A 14,688-nucleotide genomic window follows, 5' to 3' on the forward strand; every position below is an offset into this window, starting at 1 on the left:
TCACACTAGACTTCCAATGCTCACTTCACCTCCTGCAACCCCCACCCCGTACCCCGAGGTCTGCATGAGAAATGAAAGAAAAGGCAGAAGAATTTAAACCTGTGGTGGCGCAGCGGTTTGGCGCCTGCCTTTGGCCCAGGGCGCGATCCTGGAGACCCGGGATCGAATCCCACATCAGGCTCCCGGTGCATGGAGCCTGCTTCCCCCTCCGCCTGTGTCTCTGCCTCTCTCTCTCTCTCTCTGTGACTATCATAAATTAAAAAAAAAAAAAAAATTATATAAAAAAAAAAAAATAAACCTGTGGTCTCCAGAGAAGAAATTACCACTCTATCCCCATCTCTTAAAAGCTTTCAAAGGAGGAATAATCAAACATAGAAAGATAGACCCCAGCCATCATTTCCTTCTGCTCCTAGGATTGCCCCTGTGACTTCTGGTCGTAGCTCTTGCCCATAAAATGCAGGTAGACTCATTCCTGGAGCCAAACATAGAAGAGGGCCATTGTCTTCCTTCTCTCAATGCTCCTCTCAGTGAGAGCATCCTCACGTCACCAGCCACGAGCCAGCCCTCTCAGCTGACTGAACCCGTGTCTGCTGTAAACAGGGCTGGGGAGAACGCTCTGTGCACCTCCGGTTAGAGCTCAACCTTGGCTGGGGAGGATGGCATTACTCATTGAAGCCCCATCCTTTCTTCTCCCCAACATTGTTTGCCCATTTTCACCGGGGGGCTAAAATGGAGATGGAGGGGAGAGGCAAGAGGACACAGAGGAGTGGGGCTATTTGTTTTCTTCTTTGTGTTAACAATACAACATCTGTTCCCCAGCCTGGCAGCTGGACCAAAGTGAAATGATGTGAGTATTCACTGCCCTCTGATCAGGGGGTGGGGAGTGGGAGAAGGAAGGAGGGAGGGGTGCAGCGAGGGCCAAAGCCTTCCTGAACAATAACAATCCCAACAGTAAAGAGAATATCTCCAACACTACTCGGCAGGCAGCCCACAGAACCCACAGAGCTGAGTAACTGGATGTTCCTGCTGATCCACATATTATAACGACACACTGCACAGTGATCTATGTGCCTTTTAAAAAGAGCCACACAATTAGAAGGCTAGTGTTTACCTGGTAAATACCTGCCTTGGCTCATGCACTTTTTTTTCCCCACTTGTTTTTATTTAAGTTCGATTTGCCAACATATAGTATAACACCCAGTGCTCACCCCATCAACTGCCCTCCTCAGTGCCCGTCAGCCAGTTACCCCAACCCCCCCACCTCACCTCCCCTTCTGCAACCCTTTGTTTCCCAGAGTTAGGAGTCTCTCATGGTTGGTCTCCCTCTCGAATTTTTCCAACTCAGTTCCTCTCCTTTCCCTTATAATCCCTTTCACTATTTCTTACTTACCTAAGAATAAGGTGGAGAGAGGTGGAGTGAGAGTAGAAAATAAAAATGAGAGTTAGAGAACAGGACAGGCCACATTCTGTCCTTCCACAAGGAAGGAGCCACATTCTCCTGGTTTTCCTTCAACCTTACTCCTGGGTCCTCTTTTTCTGATGTCCAATGCCAGCAGCCTCCCCTTGTCAGTGGGCTGCATCTCTCTGGTATTCTTGTTCACTCTGAGTGTTTTCATCTAGTTAAACACCTATTTGTGCCATCTAGATACTGACCCTTCCCAATGTACATCATTGGGAAGACCTACTTCCTACATTTAGCCTCATCTATCCAACTATCTGCTTGTCATCACCAATCAAATTTCAAAAGGTACATCTGGCTAAGCATCCCCCAGATGAAAGACTGATGTTGTGCCCTCCAAACTTGTTCTCCCATAGTCTTCCTCATCTCAGTTAATGCCAGCTTCATCTTTCCTTGACAATTTGCCCTCTCTCACATCCCAAAACAGAGCCGTTGGCAAATCCTGTTGGATGTGCCTTCAGAAAGTCTCCCAGAACCCAATCACTTCTCCCCACCTCAACTAGCTATCACCTTGCTGCAAGCAATCATTAGTTCTTATCTAAATTATTGCAATAGTTCCTGACTGCTCAGCTTCCACCTGTGTGCTCCCCCCCACACCATCTACTCAGTTTTTAATGCAACAGTCACAGGGATCCTACAAAACTAATTTAGATCAGTTCGCTCATCTGCATCTGCATTACCCGCCCCCCCACCCCCCACCCCATGACTCCCCTTCTCACTCAGAGTAGAAGCCAAAGTTCTTGCAGTGGCCTACAGAGTTCTCTATAATATGGACTCCTGTTAGCTCTGTGACTTGTCATACTGTTAACTTTGCCTCAGCCTTGCTGGCCTCTGTTTCTAGAATATTCCAGTTATATCCCAGGCCTTTCCCTGAACTGTTCTTCTCTCTGGTTTTTGCTTATCTTACACTCTCATCTTTAGGACTTTATGTCAGAATTTCCTAATCTCCTTTCCTAGTTTATTTTTTGCCATGACACATCTTACCTCACAAGTTTTATCTTATACTTATTTATTTTGCTGATTGCCTCCTCCCAGTAGTGATGCAAGTTGCATGAGGGCAGGACTTTTGTCTCTGCTGTACCCCTAGCACCTGGAACAGTGCTTGGCACATAGAAGGCACTTGATAAATATTTGATGAGTGAATGAATTGGTGAATAAACAAATAAGTGGATGCACGACTCTGCTATTGTTTATGACAGAATGGTTAGACTGCTAGCAGCTCATCCCACACCGTCTGAATCAGTGGGAAAGTGTCTGGCAAGTGTTTATTCTAGGTGTAACGTTTCTCCACCCCGGGTAAAATGGCAGGCCAGGAAGGCAAGATAGACTCTTTAATCCTAGGGACCCATTATAGCTCTTAGGAAAAGGATTTTGGGTACCTCCATGAAGTACATGAACAAAGGCTTCCATTCAGGTTTATAGAGCTCATTCCTGTTCCTTTGTATCGACTGGCTGATCTTAAGGACTCTGGGCAAAGCCAGTAGATTACAGATGAAGGTGACATTGGAACAGCTGTCTCTCAGACACAGAAGAGGAGAAAGTGAGAGATGCAAGCTGTCAGGTCAGGGCGACATCTTATTCCTTAGGAAGAGACTGCACTTCTCTCTTGGCTTTGCTTCTTGACTTATCAGCTTTCCAACCTTTAAGGTTACCAGGGCTTGAACAAAGAAATTGTGATACAGTGAGTTTCCTTGTATTAACCAGGGTGCCTTATATTTGCACAGTATGCTGAGAGCTTCTGTCTTCATTCCTTGTGCATTTTCTGAGGTCCATGCATATGCAAGGAAACTGTGCTAAGTGTTAGTGATATTAAAGAGAGCTCTAATGTAGCAGTGTGAGTAGAAAATGTTAATGTAATTAAAGCAACACCAAAAAGCAGAAGACAGGTATTATTCCTTTTTCACAGATTAGAAAACCGATTTAGAGATTAAGTTACTCAAAAATACCTGCCCAGGTATTAGAAAAGCCCTGGGGACTGGATTTGATTTCAGGTGTTCTGGTGCCCAATCCAGGGCTCTGACCTTTATATTGTATATTATTCAAAGGTGATTTCCCCAACATTGCATTAGCCCACACAAATTGTCACATTGATCTGTGGCCTCCCTCTACATGGTCCAGAAGCACCAAGAAAAATGATGTATGTGATATCTTTCTTGAAGTCCAACTGCTAAGGTTGGAGACAGGACCCTGACTTGTTTGATAATCCACTAGGGTCCTAGGACTCGTGAATGTATCCCAGCTCTGCTACCTACTAGTGAGTGACACAGATGAAATTATTTAACCTCTTGAAGCCTCAGGTTTTTCCTTTATATTATGGGGACATAACCTATGTCAAAATGTTGTTTCAGGGATTAGTGAATGTGTATTTGCAAAGCATTATGTTGGCTTGCTAGGGCTGTCCACACAAAGTACCACAGACCAGATGTCTTAAATAATAGAAATTTATTTCTTGTAGTTTTTGAGACTGGAAGTCCAAGATCAAGGTGTCGGTATGGTTCTTTCTTCCTGAGGTCTCTCTTCTTGGCTTGCAGATAGCCACCATCTTTGTCCTCACAAAGTCTTTCCTCTGAGCACACGTGCCCTTGGTGTTTTTATGAGTGTCCTAATCTCTCCTTTTAAGGATATCAGTCAGACTGGATTAGGGCTCACCCTAACGGTCTCCTTTGAATTTCATCACCCTTTTAAAGGCCCTATCTCCAAATGCAGTCACATTCTGAGATCATGGGAGTTAGGGCTTCAACATGTAAAGTTTGGGGTGGGTGTGGAGGACACAATTCAGCCCATAACAAACACAAACACCTAAAACACAGAACATTAAATCAACTAATTAAACTAAAGCCTAATGTCTTATTTGGACTGCTATTCTCAGCCTTTATTGCTTTCTAGAGTTCTGTAATTCATTGTTGCATACGTACAGCAGCACTTCCCCTTCTTGTTTTAAACGTGTCTCTCTCAAACCTCCAGAATGGTTCTTTGTCCTAGTGTTTTTATACTCACAGGTTTTGGAAGATTTTACTTACTCTCTTCATAGCCTTTGTAATTTTCAAAGTTTGATGATAGCCTTGCTCAGCTCTTAGCCTTCCAGATGGAGTGGTCCCATGGCATTGCAGGAAGATCCTGGCCTGGGAGTCATGAGAGCTTGGTTCAAGTCTCCGTTCTGCCACAAGCCAGCTTTGGGCAAGTTTCCTCAGCTTTCTAAACCCCTGATTCTTTGGAGGAAGGTGGGGAACATGGACTCAATGCTAAGGCTTCATGTTCAGTGGTCCCTGAATGGATCATTGTGGTTGAATCCCACCCCTGTCACTTTCTAGTTGGGTATCTTTGGACAAGCTACTTAACCTCTCCAAAACCTCATTTCTTCACCTGTAAAATGAGAATAGTAGGGTGATCTTTGTTCACAGGGTATCTGTGAGCCTCATAGGAAGTAGTGCAAATAACGATGACCCCTTAGCACAGTCCCCTTCAGTAAAAAGCCAAACGTATCCTAATTGTGCAAAGCCTCTTCCCGGCTTCATTCTTTCCTTCAGCCATCTTTCCTGTGTGTGTCTTTCCAGACTGCTAGCATCCAGATCCCCATGTCCTCTCTATTCCAGGCATACTAAGAGTTTTGTTTTGTTTGTAAAAAAGAATAATATTCTCTGTTTTGTATTTGGTTCCTGATAATGTTCAGCATTTTGTTTGCCCCTTTTGGCCAAAGCAGTACACTCATCTCTGCTGGGTCATAAACAGAGAACTTCCTCAGCAGATTGAATAAGCACAGCAGTGAGACTGCTCAGGAAGGACTCATCATAATTGGGATTTAAAAGTCAGTGTCTGCAAGATTCTTCTCCCTGGGTTTTATTCTCATCCTTTTTATAGCCTTTTACTATAACAAAGTGCCAAATAATTTCTTTGTTTTTACATTTTTGCCTAACTTTTACTATAGTGTTAAAATGTTAAGAGGCAGCAATTAATATTAGTTTAATATTAAGGGTAGCAACATTAACCTTGCAGTATTGCAATCATCTTCCTTTCCATCTATACAGCAAGTGGAAAAATAGGTGCTGTGACCCCTCCTTGATAGTTTAGGCAAATACTTAAAACTTTTTGGTCCTATGTGAAAGATTGACAAATATCTGATCCCCAAGTCCAAATCACAGATTTTTAAAAAAGATTTTATTTATTTATTCATGAAAGACACAGAGAGAGAGGCAGAGACATAGGCCAAGGGAGAAGCAGGCTCCCTGTGGGGAGCCTGATACCAGACTTGATACCAGGACCTTGGGATCATAATCTGAGCCAAAGGCAGATGCTCAATAACTGAACCACCCAGGTGCCCCCAAATCACAGATCTTATATCTTAATAGCTCTTGAAACAGTTGCAGGAGGAGATGGTTGAAAGTAGCTGTAATAAGATGCAGACTCTTTTAAATCATTGACTCACTTTCAAACCAAACAAAATAACAGTTAAGATTCAGTTGGGAGAAAAAAAAAATTAAAAAAAAAAAAAAAAGATTCAGTTGGGAGAACATTTTTGATGTTTCAGGTTTATTGTGCTTCAGTTGTTTTAAAAGTCAGAAAGACTATGAGGAATTAATTCCAAGGGATATGTGCACCTCTATGTTTATTGCAGCATTATTTACAGTAGCCAAGTTATGGAAGCAGCCCAAGGATCCATCTGAAATGAAAGGATAAAGAAGATGTGATATACGTGTGTGAACAGCACACACACACAATATAATATTATTCAGCCATAAAAAAGAATGAAATCCTGTCATTTGCAACAACGTGGATGAATCTAGAAAGTATAATGCAAAGCAAAATAAGCCAGTCAGAGAAAGACAAATGCCATATGATTTCACTCATGTGTGGAATTCCAGAAATCAAACAAGCAAACAAAAGGGGAAGAAAAAGACAACACCAGACTCTTAACTATAGAGAACAAACAGATGGTTACCAGAGGGGTGGGGGTAAGGGGATGTGGGAAGTAGGTAAAAGGGATTTTACCTTTTAAAGGTAAAAGTAGGTATAATCTTTACCTAAAGATTATACTTATCATGATGAATACTGAGTAATATATGGAATTGCTGAGCCACTGTATTGTATACCTGAAACTAATATAACACTATATATCAACTATACTGGAATTAAAGTAATTCTAAAAAAATTTAAATAAACTAATTAATTTTTTTAAAAAGGGAAATAAATATCAAAGATTTTAATGCTGCTAAAATGGTTTATCTAAGTGCTCTTTTAAAATTAAATTAAATTTTATTTTATTCTAAAGGTTTTATTTATTTGAGAGAGTTAGTGAGTGAAAGAGGGAGAGAGAATCTGAAGCAGATTCTGCACTGAGCACAGAGCCTGATGTGGGGCTTGATCCCACAGCCCCATGATCATGACCTGGGCCAAAACCAAGAGTCAGACACTTAACAGACTGAGCTACCCAGGTGCCTCACTAAGTGGTTTTATTTATTTTTATTTATTTATTTTTTAAGATTTTATTTATTTGAAAGAGAGCAGAACGAGAGAGAGAGAGAGAGAGAGAGAGAGAGAGAGAGAGCATGAGCAGGGGTGAGGGCCAGAGGGAGAGGGAGAAGCAGACTCCTCACTGAGCAGGGACCCCAAAATGGGGCTCCATCCCAGGACCGTGAGATCATGACCTGAGTCAAAGGTAAACACTTAACCAACTGAGCCACCCAGGCGCCCCTCTAGGTGCTCTTTAAAAATACTTTGGGTTGCTTTGTGAAAAGAAAGTATGTTTATTGCCTCTAAAGGGATGTCAAACACTCATCTAAATTTGGTTACCAACTGACAATCTGTCATGTATTTGAAGATAGCAGTTATGTCTCATGGAAGTTTGTAATTTTCTTGGCTAAATCTCTTCGCCTCCTTCAGCTATTTTTTATGTGACCGGGCTGCCTGGTTCTGGGTTTTTTTGTCTAGTTGTCATTCAATGTGCTTGTTAATCTAGAAGTGTGGCATCCAGAGGTGACTTTTATCACTTCAGATATGGATTGACCTGAGCAAAACAAAGTGGTCTTTCTATAGCCCCTCTTTGGAATGCTATGCTTCCTTTGGCCCTGGTGACATCAACCATATCACGGTATTGACTCACAGGAGCTTGCGGTTACCTAAGAACTCTAGAAGAACTACTGTTATTTCCTTCTCTTGAGCCAGAGTAATTATTTAAGTTTTTAATTTTGAAATGATAGATTCTCAGGAAGTTGCAAAGAGAGTACAGAGAAGTCCTAAGTACCTTCTTCTAATTTCCCCCAATGGTTACAACTTTCTTAAGTATAATATAATATAAAAACAGGGACATTGACATTGGTACAATGTGTGGGTGTAGTACTATGCCATTCCATCTATTTCTTTTTTTAAGAGAAGGAGGAGGGGCAGACAGAGAGGGAGAGAGAGAGAGAGAATCTCAATCAGGCTCCATCCTGACTCAGGGCTCAATCTCACGACCCTGAGATCATGACCTGGTCTGATATCAAGGGTCCTTCCCTTAACCAACTGAGCCAGCCAACTGTGCCCCCTACCTACCTTTTTGACTTAAAAACTCTGAGTTCATTAAATAACAAACCTTGTAACTACCTAAGTGTCTTTAGGCGGTATCCTCTATCATTTGTAATTATATTGTGAGGATTGAATTTTTTGAGACCTTCTTGTTCCACTAGAACATTCCTCCCTTAATGTTTCTTAATACCTCTGACAAAAAAACCACCTGAACGAACACTCCACACTCAGGGTTCCCCATATCAGTTTGCGGCATGACCATTCACTCACTTACCTAAATTCAAGTTCTTGGAGATGTGTTTCCTCCTTCCTTTCACCTACAACTTATTGCCAATTTATTAGTAAATCTTGTCAACTTTCAAAATTTACCCTGAAGCTATTTCTTATCATTCCCACTATGACCTCCTTGGTCTAAGCAATCATTATTCTGGCCTCTATCACTGACCTCTGGCCTCCTAACTGACCTCCCAGACCTAATCTTGCTACCCTTAAATCTATTCTTTACAGAGAGCATAGAGAGATCCCTTGAAGAAGCAATGTGAGCCATAAGCAGCCTTCTGTTTAGCACCTCCAGTGGCTTTCCATATGATAAGAACTAAATTCTTATTTATACAACATTTATAAGCCAAGAAATCTTGGTGTTTCACATATATTAACTAATTTAATCCTTACAACAACCATCTGAGGCAGGTTCTAATAGGATTTTCATCTTATAGATGAGGAATTTCCATCAGACAGAAGGTAAGTGACTTTTCCAAGGTCATACAGCTAGTGCATGGAAGTCCCAGGATGAGACCTCAGGTAGGTCAGCTCCAGCATCAATAAAACCCTGTTTTACCTTGTGCCTTTTGAAGGAAATCATTATATGCAGCCCACACTTAAGTGTGAGCATTATGTTTCACTTCCTCAAGGGAGAATTAGTTACATAAATTATTTGGAATTCCTCTGCATAGGAGATTTATCTCTTCTTTCTTTATTTATTCAATCATTTACGTATGTCACCATGGATGCAAAGATATGTATTTTATACCCTGGGTTATAAATCAATACTACTTCATCTTGTTGCTAAACTTGTTCCAGTTTTTAGGGCACCTGGTGGCTCAGTCAGTCAATCATCTGCCTTCAGCTTAGGTCATGATCCCAGGGTCCTGGGATCCAACCCTCCCTCTGTTGGGTTCTCTGCTCATTTGGGAGTCTGCTTCTCCCTCTTCCTCTGCCCCTCCTGCTGCGGTCTCTCTCTCTCAAATAAATAAGTAAAATCTTTTAAAAAGATTTTAAAAATTCCAGTTTTGGCCATTAGAAGTGATTTCATTCTACTCCCATTGACATAGTCCCATTAGTGTGGGTTTTTTGGTTTTTGTTTTTAATTTTGAGCACTTCCTTACTTTCTGACGCTACAAGATTGTTCCAAGCTTATCTTATGTATTTCCTTTCCCAGTCCTAGAATTAGCCATTTGTCCAAAGAGCTTTCTCTACTTTTTAAATAACATTTATCACTACTTGGCATTTTATTATATATTTGTGTGTTTGCTTTTTGTTCCTCTCTTCCCTGTCTATACTTTAAGTTTCACATGGACAAGAGCCTGTTTTATTCAATGCTGTAATCCAGCCATAAAGCAGTGCTTAGCATATAGCACACGTTCAACTTTGTTGAATCAATTTCTGACTGTGGGACCAGTGATCTTTCTGTAGCTTTGAACGTTAATTTGCCCCCCTCCAGAAGTTGGGAAAATGATACTCTCCATTTACTTGTTTGGCTGTTCATGGTTGTTTTTCCTAAGATTTTTTCTCATCTTTATGATCCTGATGACTCCTTACTTGATCAACAGTAAATCTAGGATGGCACTTCTTTTATTGCCTCTTCAATTTTGTATGCAAGAAAATAATTTAGAGAAGTTCTGTTTTTAGAAGAAAATGAGACTAGTGATTTCTCATCATGTCCATATTTTCTATATTGTGTAAATACAGTACCATTCTGAGCCCAGCCATGTTGCTACTACTGTTACCTTGTCTTTAGAATTCTCCTAAATGGTCTCATAACCAATCCTTGAGTTCATGGATATCCAGGACTTGACATGTCTGCCAGGACTTTCAAATCTGCAAAGCACAGGCTTTTGTGGCCATGTTGTAGTTGCCAGACACTATCTGCTAAGTCTAGAAAATCTTTAAATGGTATTTGCATTCTTATATGGAAATTTCCTGGTAATTTTGTTACTTAAACTCTGGCTTTACTACTGAACTCTATTATGTATGCCCTCTTCTTAGTGATTTTCCTCTATGGTCTTTCTTTGCTACTCCTAGCAGCCTTTATAGAACATTATTTTGTACTTTTACCTAGGGATGTCTCCTCATTCTAGTAGAATACCTGTTTGTTCACTTAAGTGAGTATCCTTTTGTCACATTCTTCCTGGTTCTTACTAGATTTACTCTAATTTTAGCCAGAATTTCATCCTCTTTTGTTAGTAATAGGTCAGAATGCTAAATCTTATGGGGTATTTTGTCTTGTTTTTGTTTTTAGTGCGTTTTCGTAGGTATATTTTCTCTTTCTGCCTTCTGAAATAAACCTGGAACGTTGATAGCAATAAGGGGTAAGGAAAAAAGATAAAACAGGCAAGAAATATGTGAAACAACAGGGTAGGGGTTGACATTTTAGATAACAGCTAGGGAAGGTCCCACTAGAGGGGGACTTTGAGTAAAGTGTTGAAGAGAGGAGAGAGTGACAACCGTGTGGTTCTCTGGGGGAAGAGTGTTATTGACACAGAGAACTGCAAGTGCAAAGTTCTGAGGTAGGAGAAGCCTGGCACTACCTAGAAATAGCAAAGGAACAATGTGGCTGGTGCCAAGAGAGGGAGAAGGAAATTAGCAGGAGAGGAGATCAGGGAGCTATGGGAGGAAGAGCAGGTCATATAGGTCACAGTATGGACTTTCTGTCTCTATACTGAATGAGTTATGAGAGTCCATTAGAAGTTGTGAATGTGAGTGTGTGTATGTGTGTGTATGTGTGTGTGTGGGGGGGAGGGTGTGTGCACATGTCTAGGAGTTTGCAACTGGGATAAAGCCAAAAAGGCAGACTAGGACTAAATTTTGCCAGGCATATCTGTAGAAACAGGTATAGGTGATTACGAGACTCGTCCTTTTTAGTGGAGAGCTGGGTCATTAAGCAGAAGAGAGAATGCAAGTGTGCAGTAGTTGCCAGACTACCATTTAGTTTTGAGCATACTGTGGGAATATATTGAACCATTGTCAACAGGTTTATTGATAATGTTTAAATTTTGCAGGTAGATAAACAGACACAATTAAAAGTCATGAGTAAAGGTTGAGTCAGGTCTTTCGATTGCTAGCTCTGAACCATCTCTAGGCACTGCTTTCTTTAGAGATTTAGCTCTGATGAAAATTACTACCGGATCTCTTCACCTGGAGTTGGCATCAGAATTATCCAGAAGACTGGGCAGCCCCGGTGGCTCAGTGGTTTAGCGTCGCCTTTGGCCGGGGGTGTGATCCTAGAGACCCAGGATTGAGTCCCACATCAGGCTTCCTGCATGGAGCCTGCTTCTCCCTCTGCCTGTGTCTCTGCCTCTCTCTCTCTCTTTCTCTCCCTGAGTCTGTCATGAATAAATAAATAAAATCTTTTAAAAAAAGAATTATCCAGAAGAGAGATTTTTTGAAATATGCATGTCCCTAGGAATACTGACTGAGTTAATAGTTTTAGGGAGGGACCTACTATATGTGGTTGAGAAAGTTTCCAGGTGATTGTGATGTGCATCCCTGAACCAAAGGAAGAATTAGCCCACTGTAATTTTATGAAACAAAAATTAGTGGAATACATTAAAAATCCCTACCTTAGCTATTTATGAGCAATAGGAAGATGAGAGATTCTTAGCTGCCTTTACATATAGTTTCCTCTCACTTGGGGAGAATATTACCATTAAAGATTTTTCATATTCAGAGAACCTGGGGCTAAAAATTGCTTTTGCACTATCTATGAACAATGGGCAAATTGGTCCTGGGCTTCTCTGGGTCCATTTCTCTCAATATATTGCTCTAATAATCAGTGCCACAGCTCAGAGTAGTTTTTGGAATGTCTCTCCTGGGATGAATATATTTTTATGTTCTTAGTTTAAAAAAACATACTTGTTTAGGGCTTTATAAATTTCAATTTTAGAGGGGAAGAAACAAAATCAGTTTGTTTTTTATTTGTATGTATTGCTAGACTGGCTGATTGATTCTTTGGGTGAACAAATAGCCTCCCTAGAAGATTCCACATGCTTGATCTAAGAAATAAGGCCACAGAAGCTATTTTTATGTAGCAGCTAGGAGTTCAGGCTCCAGGTTAGATAATGCTGCACTTGCTCTGGCTCTCGGCTATGTATCAGCTTTGTGGACTGGGGTAACTTGTCGTGGCTTCATCATCTGCAGAAAGGGATAATAAAGGTATCTATCCTCTTGTATTTCACGGAGAGTGTTTATGTAAAATGCTTAGCACAGTGCCTAAATCACAGGCTTTAGTGAATATTAACTCTCACCATGTTTCATAGATTCTGAGCCATGTCCTGGAATTGAGTCTCACAATGATAATTTCCAGATTTTTTTTAAAGGATATATGAGCTTAAAATCAGTGCTACCTTGGATTTAATGAAATAGGTATTAATACTTACTAGAATATACCATAGTCAGTCACTTTAGCAAACACAAATTTACACATAACAGTTTATGAGTTAATCTCTAATGTTTTGTTCGAATAACTTGAATAGATCCAGAAGATATTAATTTGAATTAACAACTATGTCAATGTGTCTATGCAGTAATAATGAATACTTTCTTTTCAAAAATGTTACAATATATCACCTCTTTATTAATTCCTTCCAAACAGCCCCAAATTGATGGCATTTTTCACATCTATAAAAATAATCTCTTTTTTAGCCGACAATGGCAGCCAAATATTATCTGAATCTACTGAGGATGGTGTAATGGTCTTTGGTTGCAGCAAGATAGATTGCAGTCAGAGATGAAGGAGAAACGAGTGGAAGTATAGACAGAACTATTCATGGTGGGTTACCCTTGTCCTCTGCTCTAAGCTGACCTGACCCTAATGAAGAATCCTTGGAGACTCCATGTAGCGTCTGTTGCAAGAATACTGCTAAGGATATATCCATCACATTGCTCAGGATCCCTCTTTTTATTTAGTTATTCAACAAATATTCACTGAGGCTCCTCCTAAGTGCTAGACTCTATCCTAGGAGGTACAAACCAGGTTCTTGTGCTCACAGACCTTAAATAGTGGGAGAAATACATGATAAGCAAATTATTAAATAAATGAAAATTTTCGTGTAGTGATTAGATGGTAAAAAAAAAAAAAAAGATGAAGAGTACCACCTTGGAGATGGGGGGAAGGAAGAGAGCTTTCAACTGGGCAGTCAAATACAGCTTCTATTTAAGATGAGACTTTGAGCTGAGGCCTGAATGAGTTAAACATGCAATGATTTGAGCAAAGGGCATTCTGGGAAGCACACACACACACACACACACACATTGCACAAAGGTCTTGAGTCAGGCATGCCCCTAGTGTGTTCAAGGAGCAAAGTGGAAACCAGTGTGCTAGTTGCTGAGATTGAAGGTCTGGAGAGGACTTGTGCATCAGGGTTTCTACGTGGAGGGGGAAGTTGCTAGAGCTTAGAAACACAGTTGGGTTGCTCAGCCATATTCATCTTCTGGATCCCATGAATTGGATATCTGAACTCATTGCAATCCCTTTCTCCTCTGCTGCTCAAAAGCTCAGGGCCAGATCTGTGACCTTTAGTAAGTGCCTAGGAGCCTGAGCTTATATTACTTTCCCAGCACCATCTTGCACCCAATCCTGTGTGTCTTTTCTCTCTAACACTTCCTTATTGTACCTCATACTGGTTTATTTTATCTTTCAGGTAAGTCACTTCAAATCCATTTGTGGATGAAGGTGAGTGTACCATACATAAGTGCATAAACATGAGTGGAGGGATGGGGTTAGTGACATCTCCTTCATGGAGTCTTCAGAACAGCATAGATTTTTCTTATCCAGTTGATCTTAGAGGCTGGCTCCTCTATCTATGATTTCTGGCTCCTTGGGTTTTCACATGTGGGTATGGGTTTGCGGCATTTTTGTTCTATAAAGTTACAAACACTGAATTGAGGAATATGAACCATTGCTCCAGGGGAGATACACAGGGTGAGGTTGTAGAACCTCTGGTCACAACATTCTTATCAACCAATCAATACACATTCCTGTTTTGTGTGTTTCTGCTTAAAAACACCTGATTTAGTATATATTGCTGATTCATTTATGTAGAATTCATGGCTAACAGCAGCAGAACTCATGCCTGAGCAAAGCTTATCTAACATATATGTTTTCTTTGTAGGGCCCATCCCAACCTTCTTATACTTAAGAATACCAGACAGCACTTCGGCATTATGCTTGGAGATCAGGGGGATCCCTGAGTGGCTCAGTGGTTTAGCACCTGCCTTTGGCCCAGGATGTGATCCTGGAGTCCCGGGATCGAGTCCCACATCATGGAGCATGGAGCCTGCTTCTCCCTCTGCTTGTGTCTGTTTCTCTGTCTCTCTCTGTATCTCTCATGAATAAATAAATAAAGTCTTAAAAAAAAGGATTAATGCTTGGAGATCATTTAACCTGAAATCATTGACAAGAAGGATAAAAATGTGAAAAATATGTTCACTATAAAAACTGCAGAAAAGGA

General features: G+C 40.8%; 1 long non-coding RNA gene across 1 annotated transcript; it reads left to right on the forward strand.

Annotated features, from left to right (window-relative positions):
- Window positions 1–652: 652 nt before the first annotated feature.
- On the forward strand, window positions 653–14,577 carry LOC140595085 (uncharacterized). Its single transcript, XR_011996471.1, has 3 exons — window positions 653–847; window positions 13,879–13,910; window positions 14,350–14,577. It is a non-coding gene; the product is annotated as an uncharacterized lncRNA (long non-coding RNA).
- Window positions 14,578–14,688: the final 111 nt, after the last annotated feature.

The sequence above is a fragment of the Vulpes vulpes genome, chromosome 13, assembly GCF_048418805.1.
Source record: "Vulpes vulpes isolate BD-2025 chromosome 13, VulVul3, whole genome shotgun sequence".
Classification (NCBI taxonomy): Eukaryota; Metazoa; Chordata; class Mammalia; order Carnivora; family Canidae; genus Vulpes; species Vulpes vulpes.